Raw genomic sequence first — 14,756 nt, 5'->3', positions numbered from 1 at the left:
GACCGTAAGTCCCATCTAGCTCACTTGTCAAGAGGTCGGTCCCCAAGTCATAACATTTAACCCCCTCATACTGAGAGTTAAATGGATTGGCTACCCGTACTGGTAACCAATCAGACTTCTTCAATCTGACTCTCCGTACTGAGAATCAGACGGACTGGCTACCCGTACTAGCACCAGTCGGACTGAGTCTCTCCTCGTAACTAGGAACTAGCCGAAGACCGGACTCTCCTAAACAAGTGTTTGACCCTCCGTACTAAGTGTCAAACAATCTAGTTACCCGTACTGGTAACCAGCTAAACTAAATCCACGTACTTGAATCTAGCCGCCATTCATGGGAACTTAAAGTAGTAACCAATCTTGAAAATCATACCACGTGAAAGAAAATCGCCTGCATGGCCGAACATGCCTTCCAAACTTTGAAGTCGATTTTCTGTCACTAGCAGGTCGACATATCTCTTTCAAATATTGGAGGATTCAACTTCTGCAACCTTTCTCTAAGCCATCAGGTGTCAAAGAGGTTCTCGAGCACCAACCTCGCGTCTCAAGTCCCACTCCAGATAACTTTCCACAATTTCAGTGAGTCGCTTAACACGATCTCAATTAGCTGGGAAGGTCTCTACTCCTTTACCAGGACTATGTTCCCCCATCTTTCATCATAGTTCTTCAGTCGAGACCTACTTTGCCTAATAATCTTAACTCAAAGTCTTAAACAAAAAGGCAAAAAGATTCTTCCAAAGTTTCACGCAAGCAAAACACTTACTCAAGCTATCAGCCTAATATAAGAGTAAGAAATTATAAACAAGATTCGTAGACTTACTGGTTGACGCTGCGGCTCCATTCGACGGTACTCGTATATGGACAGTCAGCAATGAGAGCTTTGAGGATGCTAGTCAAGGTAGATCTCATGACGACCTGTGGCATAGGAAATGTCTTTTTGGGAAATGGGTATCAGGTTTTTGAAAACCGAGCTTATATGCTCGTGAAAGTTTTATATAGCTTATGGATAGCAAGCTAGGGTAGTCCGCATTTTTGTAACCCTTTTAAAAGCGAAAAATTTTACCAGTTTTTAGCGGACTAGCTCTAGAAACCTTTGTTATTCCTTATATGTAAATTAAATTTATTTCCGCTGTTGTTCAATAAACGTTTTGTAAATGACGTTTGGAAATGTTTTATATTCATTTCGTTTGAAAATATAAATGGTTATGAAAATGTTACGAGAAAGGTCGCGATCCGAGGGCGACGGGTCGTGACAGAGTTTTTAACATAAGTAAAAAATCAAAGTTTGCAACTCCTAACATCAACCGTTGATATACAAGCCCAAATGATTTTTTTCCCTTTTTTTTATAAATAGAAATATAGGAAAATCCGCTGCTGGTGAGAATAATACAAAACAATAATAAATAAATAAATTGAAGTTTTGCATGTTAACAAAAAATTTATCTCTTCAAAGCGACATTTGTCATGTTTTTTTTTCTCAGCAGGCTGCAGGACACCTGTTAATTGAAATTGAAATAATATTGTTGTATTAATGTAACTTAAAAGCTGTCTGCTTATGATTAAATTAAAAAAAAAAAAAAAAAAAAAAAAGCTGGCTACTTCTCCTCCGCCACTTATCATTTCTCAGATTGAGAAGAATAAAATGGACTTCTGATCTCCGGTACCATTTCTCCCTCTAAAACTGATTGCGAATTATTATTTTTTTTAATGTTATTTGTTTTATATCTGTGACGGTTTGTGACACTGATGTAATTACGGGAACGTTGAAGTCTTTGTTTGTTCATCAGAAAAAGCATTATAGGATATGATCTCTGCGTTCCATTTTTTTTTTTTTTTTTTTTGCTCGCTCTGCGTTCCATTTATGTTTAGATCTGATATGGATGGAATTATCTCCGGATTTTCAAACTTTTTTTTTTTGTTGGAATAAAAGCCATGACTTCATTAGCAAACATCTGCCAAAATTGCAACCAGAGGAAAAACAAGATGCTTGTGCTAGCTCATGAGCTAATGTTGTTGGCTAATTAGAAAAATAGTCAATTTAAACGTTTGATTTTACTAAATAACCAACGTTTCGTAAATCTTAAGTAAATAGTCACTACTTTTTATTTACAAGCACAGTTTTACAAGAATACTCATACATATCATTCCCGCATGAATTTGATAAATTGTCCATCTTAACATAACACAATTCAAATTCAAATGAATGACTCAAATAAATATTCAAATAAAAATGTAGAATAAATGTGTTAATATATGTTAATATGTGTCAAGAATTGTAAATATTCTGTAAATATATATATCTATAAATACGTATAAATGTGAGCTACAATTTTAAAGAAGATAAAATCAGAAAAATAACTGTTGCGTATATTTTGGGCATTGATATGCTATCAAGAATCCACGAAATAATGTGGAAAAAACTGCTTTCTATATTTTTAGAAATATAGGAGAGAATTAAAAATTCAAATTTTTTTAAAAAAATTCGGAAATAAAAAAGAGGAACAAACCTGGAAAGCATAAAATTTTCTGATAGGACCACGTTATCTTTGTGGCTATTTACCTAAAATTTACGAAACGTTAACTATTTAGCAATGTCAAACGTTTAAATTGGCTATTTTCCTTATAAACCCTCACAAAATCACCTCAATACCAGATAAAGACTTTAATAAAGTTTTACAATTATTAATTAAAAGCCCAAAGTTGGAGACTGTTAATCGCGTTTTTGGATTAGCACTAAGAACCGTCCGTGGTTCGATCTAGGACCGGACCCTATGACCGCCGTCTTTGAGTCTTCAACCCTTTGATTCTTTCACGTTCTCTGTGTTTTTCACATGTTCGTGTTCTTCGCGTTCATCATGTTATTCGGATCTTCGAGTGTCCGGGTCTTCGGATCTTCGAGTATTCGGGTCTTTGGATCTTCCACGTTCTTCGTGTTCTTCGCCGGGTTTTCGAATCCTTGCACCTTCACCTAATTACAAGAAAATGTGAATCTAGAGGGACGCGGAGGGTTTTCCCTCGGAGCGCGCTCCGACGCTCAACATTAGTCGTGTTGTATTATGTTCTTGGTGAATGATTTGTACTCGTCTCTATGTTTTCTAGAGAGAGAAAGAGGTGGTGTGATTTTTGTAGAGTTTTCACAAGTTGAGAGAAACTTACTTTGTGTTGTGAATGAGTGAGGTATTTATAGGAGCCAAGAGATTTGGTGAGAAGTACTTGGTTTGGGTGGTGGAGATGGCCGGGTAGTCTTGACCGAGCGAAGACGACCGGGTGATCTTGGCCGAGTGAAGACGACCGAGTGGTCTTGGCCGAGTGAAGATGACTGGGTGATTCCGGCCGAGTGAAGATGACCGAGTGGTCTTGGCCGAGTGAAGATGACCGGGTGATCTTGACCGAGTGAAGATGACCAGGTGGTCTCGGCCGAGTGAAGATGACCGGATAACCGAGTGGTCTTGGCCGAGTGAAGATGACCGGGTGGTCTTGGCCGGGTGAAGATGACCGGGTGATCTTGGCCGAGTGAAGACGACCGGGTGATCTTGACCGAGTGAAGACAACCGGGTGATTTTGACCGAGTAAAGATGACCGGGTGGTCTTGGCCGAGTGAAGATGACCGGGTGGTCTTGGCCGGGTGAAGATGACCGGGTGGTCTTCTTTTTTGGCCGGTCGGGTGGTCATTTTATTTGGCCGATCGGGTGGTCATTTTTGTGGTTTTGTCTTGAAGATTGTCAAGAAGTCTAGCTTGAAAACATTCTTTGAGAGTCTTTTGAAAGACATTTCATGAATGTTGACTAGGAGCTTGGTGCATGAGTTTTCTTGTGGGCTTGTGTCTTGTGTATGGACTTGATGTATCATCTTTTGCTCTTGGGGTGTTATTTATACCATGTGAAAATAACGGCATAAGATTAACCCCCCGGTTTCTTGAGCGAATTGTCGAGCGAGAAATTTAATTTGAATTCCACGAGAGCTTCGTCGTTGATGTCTTTGGACTGTTTGGTTTTCCATTTGTGATTTAGATACGTATCTTGTAGCGGTACGCCTCGTGGGACGCGACTTTGCAAGGTCCTATGAGACGTGGTCTCGTAAGGCTAACCTCGTGGTGTTGATCCGATAAGATTGCGTCCCGTGGGACGTGGCCTCGTAAAGCTAACCCCGTGGGGTTGATCCCGTAGGATTGCTTCCCGTGAGACGTGGCCTCGTAAGGCTATCCCCATGAGGTTGATCCCGTAGGATTGCGTCCTGTGGGACGTGGCCTCGTAAGTCTAACCCCGTGGGGTTGATCCCGTAGGATTGCGTCCCGTGGGACGTGGCCTCGTAAGGCTAACCACGTGGGGTCTATCCCGTAGGATTGCGTCCCGTGGGACGTGGCCTCGTAAGGCTAACCCCGTGGGGTCTATCCCGTAGGATTGCGTCCCGTGGGACGTGGCCTCGTAAGGCTAACCCCGTGGGGTTGATCCCGTAGGATTGCGTCCCGTGGGACGTGGCCTCGTAAGGCTAACCCCGTGGGGTTGATCTCGTAGGATTGCATCCTATGGGACGTGGCCTCGTAAGGCTAACCCCGTGGGGTTGATCCCGTAGGATTGAGTCCCGTGGGACGTGGCCTCGTAAGGCTAAATCTCGTAGGATTGGGTCCCGTGGGACATGGCATCGTAAGGCTTGATCCCGTAGGATTGAGTTCCGTGGGACGTTGCTAGATCCCGTAGGATTGGGTTCCGTGGGACATGACCTCGTAAGGCTTGATCCCGTAGGATTGAGTCCCGTGGGACGTTGCTAGATCGCGTAGGATTGGGTCCCGTGGGACATGACCTCGTAAGGCTTGATCCCGTAGGATTGAGTCCCGTGGGACTTGACCTCGTAAGGCTAGCCCCGTAGAGTTGCGTCTCATAAGACATGGCCTCGTAAGGCCGAGAGACCCAAGAAAAACCTATGTTGAGTGGTGCAACGACCCAAACTTCTTATGGGACTCCCGAATTTGGAGTATCCTACTTTCATGCAATTCACATTTACAGAGTTCAACAAGGAATCGATATTTCACGATCAATGGTGTACTACTATTTGTAGTAGCGGTCCTTATATATCGTATTAACAATCGAAAGATGTTCGAAAGAAAAAATCTCTATTTGACAGGACTTCTTCCTATACCTATGAATTTCATTGGACCCAGAAATGATACGTTGGAAGAATCTTTTGGGTCTTCCAATAAAAATGTTAATCGCGTTTTTGGATTAGCACTAAGAACCGTCCGTGGTTCGATCTAGGGCCGGACCCTATGACCGCACGTAGGTTGAGTTTGGTGAAGTTCTTCTCTTCTCGTCGTGTTTGTGTTATTCGGATATTTGGGTCTCCGGGTTCTTGAGTTTCCGGGTCTTTGGATCTTCCGCGTTCATCGTGTTCTTCGCGTTCTTCGTTGAATTCTTGAGTCTTTACTTATTTGAGTCTTCAACCCTTTGATTCTTTCACGTTCTCTGTGTTTTTCACATGTTCGTGTTCTTCGCGTTCATCATGTTCTTCGGATCTTCGAGTGTCCGGGTCTTCGGATCTTCGAGTATTCGGGTCTTTGGATCTTCCACGTTCTTCGTGTTCTTCGCCGGGTCTTCGAATCCTTGCACCTTCACCTAATTACAAGAAAATGTGAATCTAGAGGGACGCTCCGACGCTCAACATTAGTCGTGTTGTATTATGTTCTTGGTGAACGATTTGTACTCGTCTCTATGTTTTCTAGAGAGAGAAAGAGGTGGTGTGATTTTTGTAGAGTTTTCACAAGTTGAGAGAAACTTACTTTTGTGTTGTGAATGAGTGGGGTATTTATAGGAGCCTAGAGATTTGGTGAGAAGTACTTGGTTTGGGTGGTGGAGATGGCCGGGTAGTCTTGACCGAGCGAAGACGACCGGGTGATCTTGGCCGAGTGAAGACGACCGGGTGATCTTGACCGAGTGAAGATGACCGGGTGATTTCGGCCGAGTGAAGATGACCGAGTGGTCTTGGCCGAGTGAAGATGACCGGGTGATCTTGACCGAGTGAAGATGACCAGGTGGTCTCGGCCGAGTGAAGATGACCGGATAACCGAGTGGTCTTGGCCGAGTGAAGATGACCGGGTGGTCTTGGCCGGGTGAAGATGACCGGGTGATCTTGGCCGAGTGAAGACGACCGGGTGATCTTGACCGAGTGAAGACAACCGGGTGATTTTGACCGAGTAAAGATGACCGGGTGGTCTTGGCCGAGTGAAGATGACCGGGTGGTCTTGGTCGGGTGAAGATGACCGGGTGGTCTTCTTTTTTGGCCGGTCGGGTGGTCATTTTATTTGGCCGACCGGGTGGTAATTTTTGTGGTTTTGTATTGAAGATTGTCAAGAAGTCTAGCTTGAAAACATTCTTTGAGAGTCTTTTGAAAGACATTTCATGAGTGTTGACTCGGAGCTTGGTGCGTGAGTTTTCTTGTGGGCTTGTGCCTTGTGTATGGACTTGATGTATCATCTTTTGCTCTTGGGGTGTTATTTATACCATGTGAAAATAACGGCATAACATTAACCCCCCAGTTTCTTGAGCGAATTGTCGAGCGAGAAATTTAATTTGAATTCCCCGAGAGCTTCGTCGTTGATGTCTTTGGACTGTTTGGTTTCCATTTGTGATTTAGATACGTATCTTGTAGCGGTACGCCTCGTGGGACGCGACTTTGCAAGGTCCTGTGAGACGTGGTCTCGTAAGGCTAACCTCGTGGTGTTGATCCCATAGGATTGCGTCCCGTGGGACGTGGCCTCGTAAAGCTAACCCCGTGGGGTTGATCCCGTAGGATTGCGTCCCGTGAGACGTGGCCTCGTAAGGTTATCCCCATGAGGTTGATCCCGTAGGATTGCGTCCCGTGGGACGTGGCCTCGTAAGGCTAACCCCGTGGGGTTGATCCCGTAGGATTGCGTCCCCTGAGACGTGGCCTCGTAAGGCTATCCCCATGAGGTTGATCCCGTAGGATTGCGCCCTGGGGACGTGGCCTCGTAAGGCTAACCCCGTGGGGTTGATCCCGTAGGATTGCGTCCCGTGGGACGTGGCGTCATAAGGCTAACCCCGTGGGGTCTATCCCGTAGGATTGCGTCCCGTGGGACGTGGCCTCGTAAGGCTAAGCCCGTGGGGTTGATCCCGTAGGATTACGTCTTGTGGGACGTGGCCTGGTAAGGCTAACCCCGTGGGGTTGATCCCGTAGGATTGCGTCCTGTGGGACGTGGCCTCGTAAGGCTAACCCCGTGGGGTTGATCCCGTAGGATTACGTCCCGTGGGACGTGGCCTCGTAAGGCTAACCCCGTGGGGTTGATCCCGTAGGATTGAGTCCCGTGGGACATGGCCTCGTAAGGCTAAATCTCGTAGGATTGGGTCCCGTGGGACATGGCATCGTAAGGCTTGATCCCGTAGGATTGAGTCCCGTGGGACGTTGCTAGATCCCGTAGGATTGGGTCCCGTGGAACATGACCTCGTAAGGCTTGATCCTGTAGGATTGAGTCCCGTGGGATTTGACCTCGTAAGGCTAGCCCCGTAGAGTTGCGTCTCATAAGACATGGCCTCGTAAGGCCGAGAGACCCAAGAGAAACCTATGTTTAGTGGTGCAACGACCCAAACTTCTTATGGCTGAGTAAGTCTCTTTCGTGGCTGTGCTCGATCTCGGAAGATCATGGTCTCGGGAAACCATGCCTCGTAAGGCGGGCTTTGCTCGAGTCCGACTCGAGCCACTAGTGGTATGGGGCATTGCACTCCTCAAAGTAGATTTTGTGAGGTCTTTCTTAGGATCAGATCTTTTCCAAACCGCATGGAGTTTAAGCGAAACAAACTCCGAGTAGCATGATGACTCAACCACTTACGGCCAGGGTCAGTGCCTTTTTGGGCTAGGCTCGCTCGTACCCCTTGAGGTCGGGGCTTCGCCTTTCTTAGGATTAGTCCAAGCCATATCGGGTCGGAGTCATTATGCCACTCGGGGCCGATCTCACCTTAACTATCCGGGGTCATATGTTCGAATTTCCAGGGAGGAGTTGAGCGACTAGGGTCGCGAGCCATAGAGACATTTGAGCGACAAAGGTCGGAGCCAAGGTGGCGTTTGAGCGACAAGAGTTGCAAGCCAAGGTGGCGTTGAGCGATAATAATCACGAAGCCATTAAGGCGTTGAGCTACAATGGTCGCTGTCGTAGACCTTGTTTTTAGGGCTTGATTAAGTATTCTAGCCAAGGACTTTGTCAAGGGTTTCTTTGATTGTGCCCGGTCGGATCTTCTCGGTCGTATCCATTATGGGGTCTTGATTTCATATCTCACCGGGACGTCTCGGTCATCGCCGAATTGGGATCATTTTCTTTGTTCCTGCTCGGATCGTCTCGGTCATATCCGTTTTTGGGTTTTGTTTTGTATCCGTCGGGGTGTCTCGGTCGCCGCCGACATGGAGTCTTTTTATCGTCTTCGGGGCGGGGCCATCGGAATTTGTTGCGGGAAAAGTATCATGTCACAAATGCAAAGACCTTTGAGGTAAGGCCGGAGGTCGTGGTGGAAAGCTTCCGTGGAAAAAGCTTTGGAGTCAATCTTCGTCGGATTAAAAGGTCTCCCGCGGAGGGAGTTAGTTTGCTGGTGGAGAGCCCGTGGTTGTTCTCGGGAACCCCTCCTTCTAGCGCCAAAATGTTAATCGCGTTTTTGGATTAGCACTAAGAACCGTCCGTGGTTCGATCTAGGGCCGGACCCTATGACCGCACGTAGGTTGAGTTTGGTGAAGTTCTTCTCTTCTCATCGTGTTTGTGTTATTCGGATATTTGGGTCTCCGGGTTCTTGAATTTCCGGGTCTTTGGATCTTCCGCGTTCATCATGTTCTTCGCGTTCTTCATTGAGTTCTTGAGACTTTACTTATTTGAGTCTTCAACCTTTTAATTCTTTCACGTTCTCTGTGTTTTTCACATGTTCGTGTTCTTCGCGTTCATCATGTTCTTCGGATCTTCGAGTGTCCGGGTCTTCGGATCTTCGAGTATTCGGGTCTTTGGATCTTCCACGTTCTTCGTGTTCTTCGCCGGGTCTTCGAATCCTTGCACCTTCACCAAATTACAAGAAAATGTGAATCTAGAGGGACGCGGAGGGTTTTCCCTCGGCGCGCGCTCCGACGCTCAACATTAATCGTGTTGTATTATGTTCTTGGTAAACGATTTGTACTCGTCTCTATGTTTTCTAGAGAGAGAAAGAGGTGGTGTGATTTTTGTAGAGTTTTGACAAGTTGAGAGAAACTTACTTTGTGTTGTGAATGAGTGAGGTATTTATAGGAGCCAAGAGATTTGGTGAGAAGTACTTGGTTTGGGTGGTGGAGATGGCCGGGTAGTCTTGACCGAGCGAAGACGACCGGGTGATCTTGGCCAAGTGAAGACGACCGGGTGATCTTGACCGAGTGAAGATGACCGGGTGATTTCAGCCGAGTGAAGATGACCGAGTGGTCTTGGCCGAGTGAAGATGACCGGGTGATCTTGACCGAGTGAAGATGACCGGGTGGTCTCGGCCGAGTGAAGATGACCGGATAACCGGGTGGTCTTGGCCGAGTGAAGATGACCGGGTGGTCTTGGCCGGGTGAAGATGACCGGGTGATCTTGGCCTAGTGAAGACGACCGGGTGATCTTGACCGAGTGAAGACAACCGGGTGATTTTGACCGAGTAAAGATGACCGGGTGGTCTTGGCCGAGTGAAGATGACCAGGTGGTCTTGGCCGGGTGAAGATGACCGGGTGGTCTTCTTTTTTGGCCGGTCGGGTGGTCATTTTATTTGGCCGACCGGGTGGTCATTTTTGTGGTTTTGTCTTGAAGATTTGTCAAGAAGTCTAGCTTGAAAACATTCTTTGAGAGTCTTTTGAAAGACATTTCATGAGTGTTGACTCGGAGCTTGGTGCGTGAGTTTTCTTGTGGGCTTGTGCCTTGTGTATGGAGTTGATGTATCATCTTTTGCTCTTGGGGTGTTATTTATACCATGTGAAAATAACGGCATAACAGAGACGATACTAGGAATCGCTTGAACAACAATCAAGCTAAGTAGTTCCTTCAATCCCACTGCTTCTGCCACTTCTGGGTCAACGACACCCATTTTACTCCTCGATTGAACAGTCACGAGACACCATTCTGAAAGAGATGCGCTGGTCATCCTTGAAAATCGTTGCATCGACATTAATTTTCAGGAATTCCGGAATATGGAGGATTGATTCTTTAATTCTATTCCTTCTCAGATTCTTTTTTGTTGGTAGACACCTTGCTGCTGCTAGCCATACCACCTCTTTCACCTTTTAACTTCCATAAATGTTTCCATAGTGGAACTGCGGGGTTCGAAGTCCAGCGGCCCAAATCCTCCTGAATCATTATGTACGCGCCATGCATCATGTAGACTCCCTAGACTTCCTTCCAATACCACTTATCATCAGTCGACGTCTCGCTAATGGGAATTCTTAGTATCTTATTCCTATCGCGTGTATAAGCACATCCTCAATCACTTCCCAATCCCATTCGCGTTCTCCCACCTTCATTAGACATTGAACCGAGGCATTAACTAGACTCGGGTACTGACTTTCAATATACGGATTTTCGTTGTCCTGTAGCCACGTGATATGGCCCGGGATTCGATCTCGAAACGGGAGCTTTGCCAATCTTTCACCGAGCTTAGTCTCCGCTCTTTTGAGAGAGACTAAACTTTTGGTGATTATTTATTGGGTTCCTTTTTTCATTAACTTAAGGTCTCTTAAATCGACCTAGATTTACAACCTAATGGGCCGGGCCCAAAATCATAACCCTAGTTACATAAGTAAACCTAATTAATTACTCTAAATTCAAAATAGTAAATAAGCAAAATTTAAAACACTAATTTCAGAATTGATAACCTCGAATTTCCCTAATTGACAACCCTAGATACTAGATACGTATCACCATGGGTCATTCAACACACTTATTTGTGCCCCTGCCCCGACACTCCTTCAGACCCCTCTTCGGACTAGATCGTGTGCCTCCCAGATGCTTCGCCACACATAACTAGGATTATCCCTTAGTTCAACTTGCAAGAACGAGCACCGAGGGTAGTACATTGCTTTGAAAATCCTTCCAGCCAGCGAATCTTCTTGGGTGAGCAAGTGCCAACCTTGTTTACCCAGAGATGCCAAATTGAATTCATATAAATGTCTAAATCTCATCTCCCCCGCGGTGCTTATACATTGTCATCTTCTCCCATCTCATCCAATTTAGTCTCCGTCTAACCGTATTTGTCGAATTCCGCCATAACTTGTTCATCATTCCTTCCAACTCCCGGCACAAAGTAATTGGAAGATGATAGACACTCGTGGTGTAGTTTGGAAGAGATTGCAGCACCGTCTTCACCAAGATTTTCTTTCTAGCCCTCGATAACATCTTGCCTTCTCTTTATGTCCCCGAGTGCAACCGTTTCATGCCTCCCAAACAGATTCGGTAGTCCCAGATATTTGTTGTTGTCATCTGCCTGAGTAACTCCCAATTCCTCTCGAACTCTAGCCCGACGTACCGCATCAGTGTTCTTGCTAAAAAAAATGCCATTGATTTATTCAAATTAACCCGCTGTCCAGATGCCATCTCGATACTTCGCAGCAAGTCTCTCACTCTATTCGTTTCACCCTCCGTTGCCTTGCAGAAGATGTACAAATCGTCTGATTCAATGAAGTTTCCAATGTAGTTTCCCACATCTCTCACAACCTTCTCCGACCGGAAACCAGGCTGAACATCATGCAATTGGACCCAAATGTCTATTGCTTATTGTTATGCCGTTATTTTCACATGGTGTAAATAACGCCCCGAGAGCAAAAAAAAAGAAACATCAAGCCCATACACAAGGCCCAAGCCCACAAGCAAATTCACGCGCCAAGCTCCGAGTCAACACTCATAAAATATCTTTCAAAAGAGACTCTCAAAGAATGTTTTCAAGCGAGACTTCTTGACAAATCTTCAAGACAAAGCCACAAAAATGACCACCCGATTGGCCAAAAAAGAAGACCATCCGGCCATCTTCACTCGGCCAAAGATCACCCGGTCATCTTCACTCGGCCAAAGACCACCCGGTCGTCTTCACTCGGCCGAGACCACCCGGTCGTTTTCACCCGGTCATCTTCACTCGGCCAAAGACCACCCGGTCGTCTTCACTCGGCCAAGACCACCCGGTCATTTTCACTCGGCCAAGACCACCCGGTCATCTTCACTCGGCCAAGACCACCCGGTCATTTTCACTCGGCCAATATCACCCGATCATCTTCACTCGGCCAAGACCACCCGATCATCTTCACTCGGCCAAGATCACCCGGTCATCTTCACTCAGCCAAGACCACTCGGTCATCTTCACTCGGCCGAAATCACCCGGTCAACTTCACTCGGTCAAGATCACCCGGTAGTCTTCACTCGGCCAAGATCACCCGGTCGTCTTCGCTCGGTAAAGACCACCCGGCCATCTCCACCACCCAAACCAAGTACTTCTCACCAAATCACTTGGCTCCTATAAATACCTCACTCATTCACAACACAAAGTAAGTTTTCTCTCAACTTGTCAAAACTCTACAAAAATCACACCACCACTTTCTCTCTCTAGAAAACATAGAGACAAGTATAAATTGTTTACCAAAAACACAATACAACACGACTAATGTTGAGCGTCGGAGAACGCCTTCCGCGTCCCTCTAGATTCACGTTTTCTTGTGGTTAGGTGAAAGTGCAAGGATTCGAAGACCCGACGAAGAACGTGGAAGATTCGAAGATCCGAAGACCCGGACACTAGAAGACTCGAATAACACGATGAACACGAAGAACACGTGAGAACATGAAGAACATGGAAGATTTAAAGTGTTGAAGACTCAAATAAGCAAAGACTCAAGAACTCAACGAAGAACGCGAAGAACACGATGAACGCGGAAGATCCAAAGACCCGAAAACTCAAGAACTCAACGAAGAACGCGAAGAACACGATGAACGCGGAATATCCAAAAACCCGAAAACTCAAGAACCCGGATACCCAAATATCCGAATAACACAAACACGACGAGAAGAGAAGAACTTCACCAAACTCAACCTACGTGCGGTCATAGGGTCCGGCCCTAGATCGAACCACGGACGGTTCTTAGTGCTAATCCAAAAACGCGATTAACACTTATTTAGCACGACAGATATAGGATCATCCTCTACATTCAGTCAGGAAAATATCAGTTGTCCCCGATTAAAAGTCCCCTTCCACCACTCTTCTAATATCAATCTCATGATTAAAAGTCCCCGGCCTACGCAACTTGATGTTCCATTGCTTGAAAATCTATATCTTTCTCCGGTATGAAACCTCCGACCAGCCTTTTGTTGTATTGCTTGAGGTTGCTTTCTATATATAGTCCTCCCAAATGCTACACCCACAAACAACGTACCCTCACACTCTCACACCATGTCACATAAGGACAAGACTCTCTGTTAAAATGTGTTTTTTTTTTTTTCAAACTTAATTTCCTAAATTTCTCGTATATTCTTTCATTCTATAGTATATATTTATTCCTTATTTATTTTTTGCAATTTTGTTTGATTGTTTTTGTTTGTCATTTATAGTTTTATTTAATATTTTTTTCTTTACAATATATTAAAAATATGGATAAAATCATCTGAAAAGTATAAATATGAGATATTAATGAAAAATTAAAGGTATTCAAGGAATTACCATCTTCAAACGAGCTATTTATTTCCCTTATATATGCTATATTAAAAAAAAATTGAATTATGATTTTAATTGTGAGTAACAATTACACTAACTGTTTCTTCATGTACTATAAATTCTATAATATCCGTGTGAAAGACTTATTTTGTTGTGATGTATAACGAAAAACTACTTTTAATCTCCTTATGAGTGGTTATTCGCCTTTTACAGGTCTCTCAGTTGAAACATGAATATTTCGTTGGATAGCTGATACGATACGATCATGGAATCGCTTAAGATGACCCAAACCGCTTTCGAACATTTGTCTCTAATCCTTTTCGTAACAATATTTTTCCATAGTTCCGAGTACCTATTAGCCATTGCGTTCCACGGACGACGAAACGTCACACGCGAATCTCTTCTCATAACCAAAGGCTATCTTTTGGACATAACGATTTCACTCGTAGAGTATCTCATCGAGGCTCGATTCTTTCCTCGGGTGAAGGACCACCGTTGGATCAGCTACGCGGGCCTCGCCATGGTCGTGGCCGGCGAGATCGTGAGGAAGATCGCGATCGTGACAGCTGGCGCGGCATTCACGCACGCGATCAGGACCGATCGCGACGAGCGTCACAAGCTGGTCACACACGGGGTTTATAGTTTTATGCGACACCCGGGGTATTTGGGGTTTCTCGTGTGGTCGATCGGAACGCAGATAATGCTTTGCAACCCCGTTTCGACGGTTTGGTTCGGGGCCGTTGTTTGGTGGTTTTTCTACGACCGTATAGCGCGCGAAGAGCGTTACTTGAGGGAGTTTTTCGGCTCGCGATATGTCGAGTATGCCAAACTAGTTCCTTCTGGCTTGCCCTTTATCAAGTGATGATTAAAATGCCTTGTCCTTTGGTGATAAAAACTCCATGTTTTGTTCCAAAAAACTTGTATATTTTGTGATGTTTGAGAGTTCAAAACTGGTTTAAATAATCAATAGTTTTAAGAGTAGACTAGAAATAAGTATTCTCATTTTTTCATTTTTTTTTTCTGCAAAATAGTATCATCACTTTTTAACTCTTCAAAATAATGTTGACATTTTAATTGTTTGCATAATAA

At 45.0% G+C, this 14,756-nt stretch overlaps 2 pseudogenes across 1 annotated transcript; one reads left to right on the top strand and one right to left on the bottom strand.

Annotated features, from left to right (window-relative positions):
- The first annotated feature begins 1,586 nt into the window (after window positions 1–1,586).
- Window positions 1,587–14,677, top strand: LOC149404947 (protein-S-isoprenylcysteine O-methyltransferase B pseudogene; annotated as a pseudogene). Its single transcript, XR_016295440.1, has 2 exons — window positions 1,587–1,657; window positions 13,881–14,677. The product of XR_016295440.1 is annotated as a protein-S-isoprenylcysteine O-methyltransferase B pseudogene (transcript).
- LOC149404948 (uncharacterized) lies at window positions 10,367–11,157 on the bottom strand (annotated as a pseudogene).
- Window positions 14,678–14,756: the final 79 nt, after the last annotated feature.

The sequence above is a fragment of the Urtica dioica genome, chromosome 2, assembly GCF_054948205.1.
Source record: "Urtica dioica subsp. dioica isolate 48M chromosome 2, U.dioica_male_clone48M_v1_H2, whole genome shotgun sequence".
In the NCBI taxonomy this organism is placed as follows: Eukaryota; Viridiplantae; Streptophyta; class Magnoliopsida; order Rosales; family Urticaceae; genus Urtica; species Urtica dioica.
Note: the sequence above shows the minus strand (reverse complement) of the source record. Positions and strands in the feature narration are given on the sequence as shown.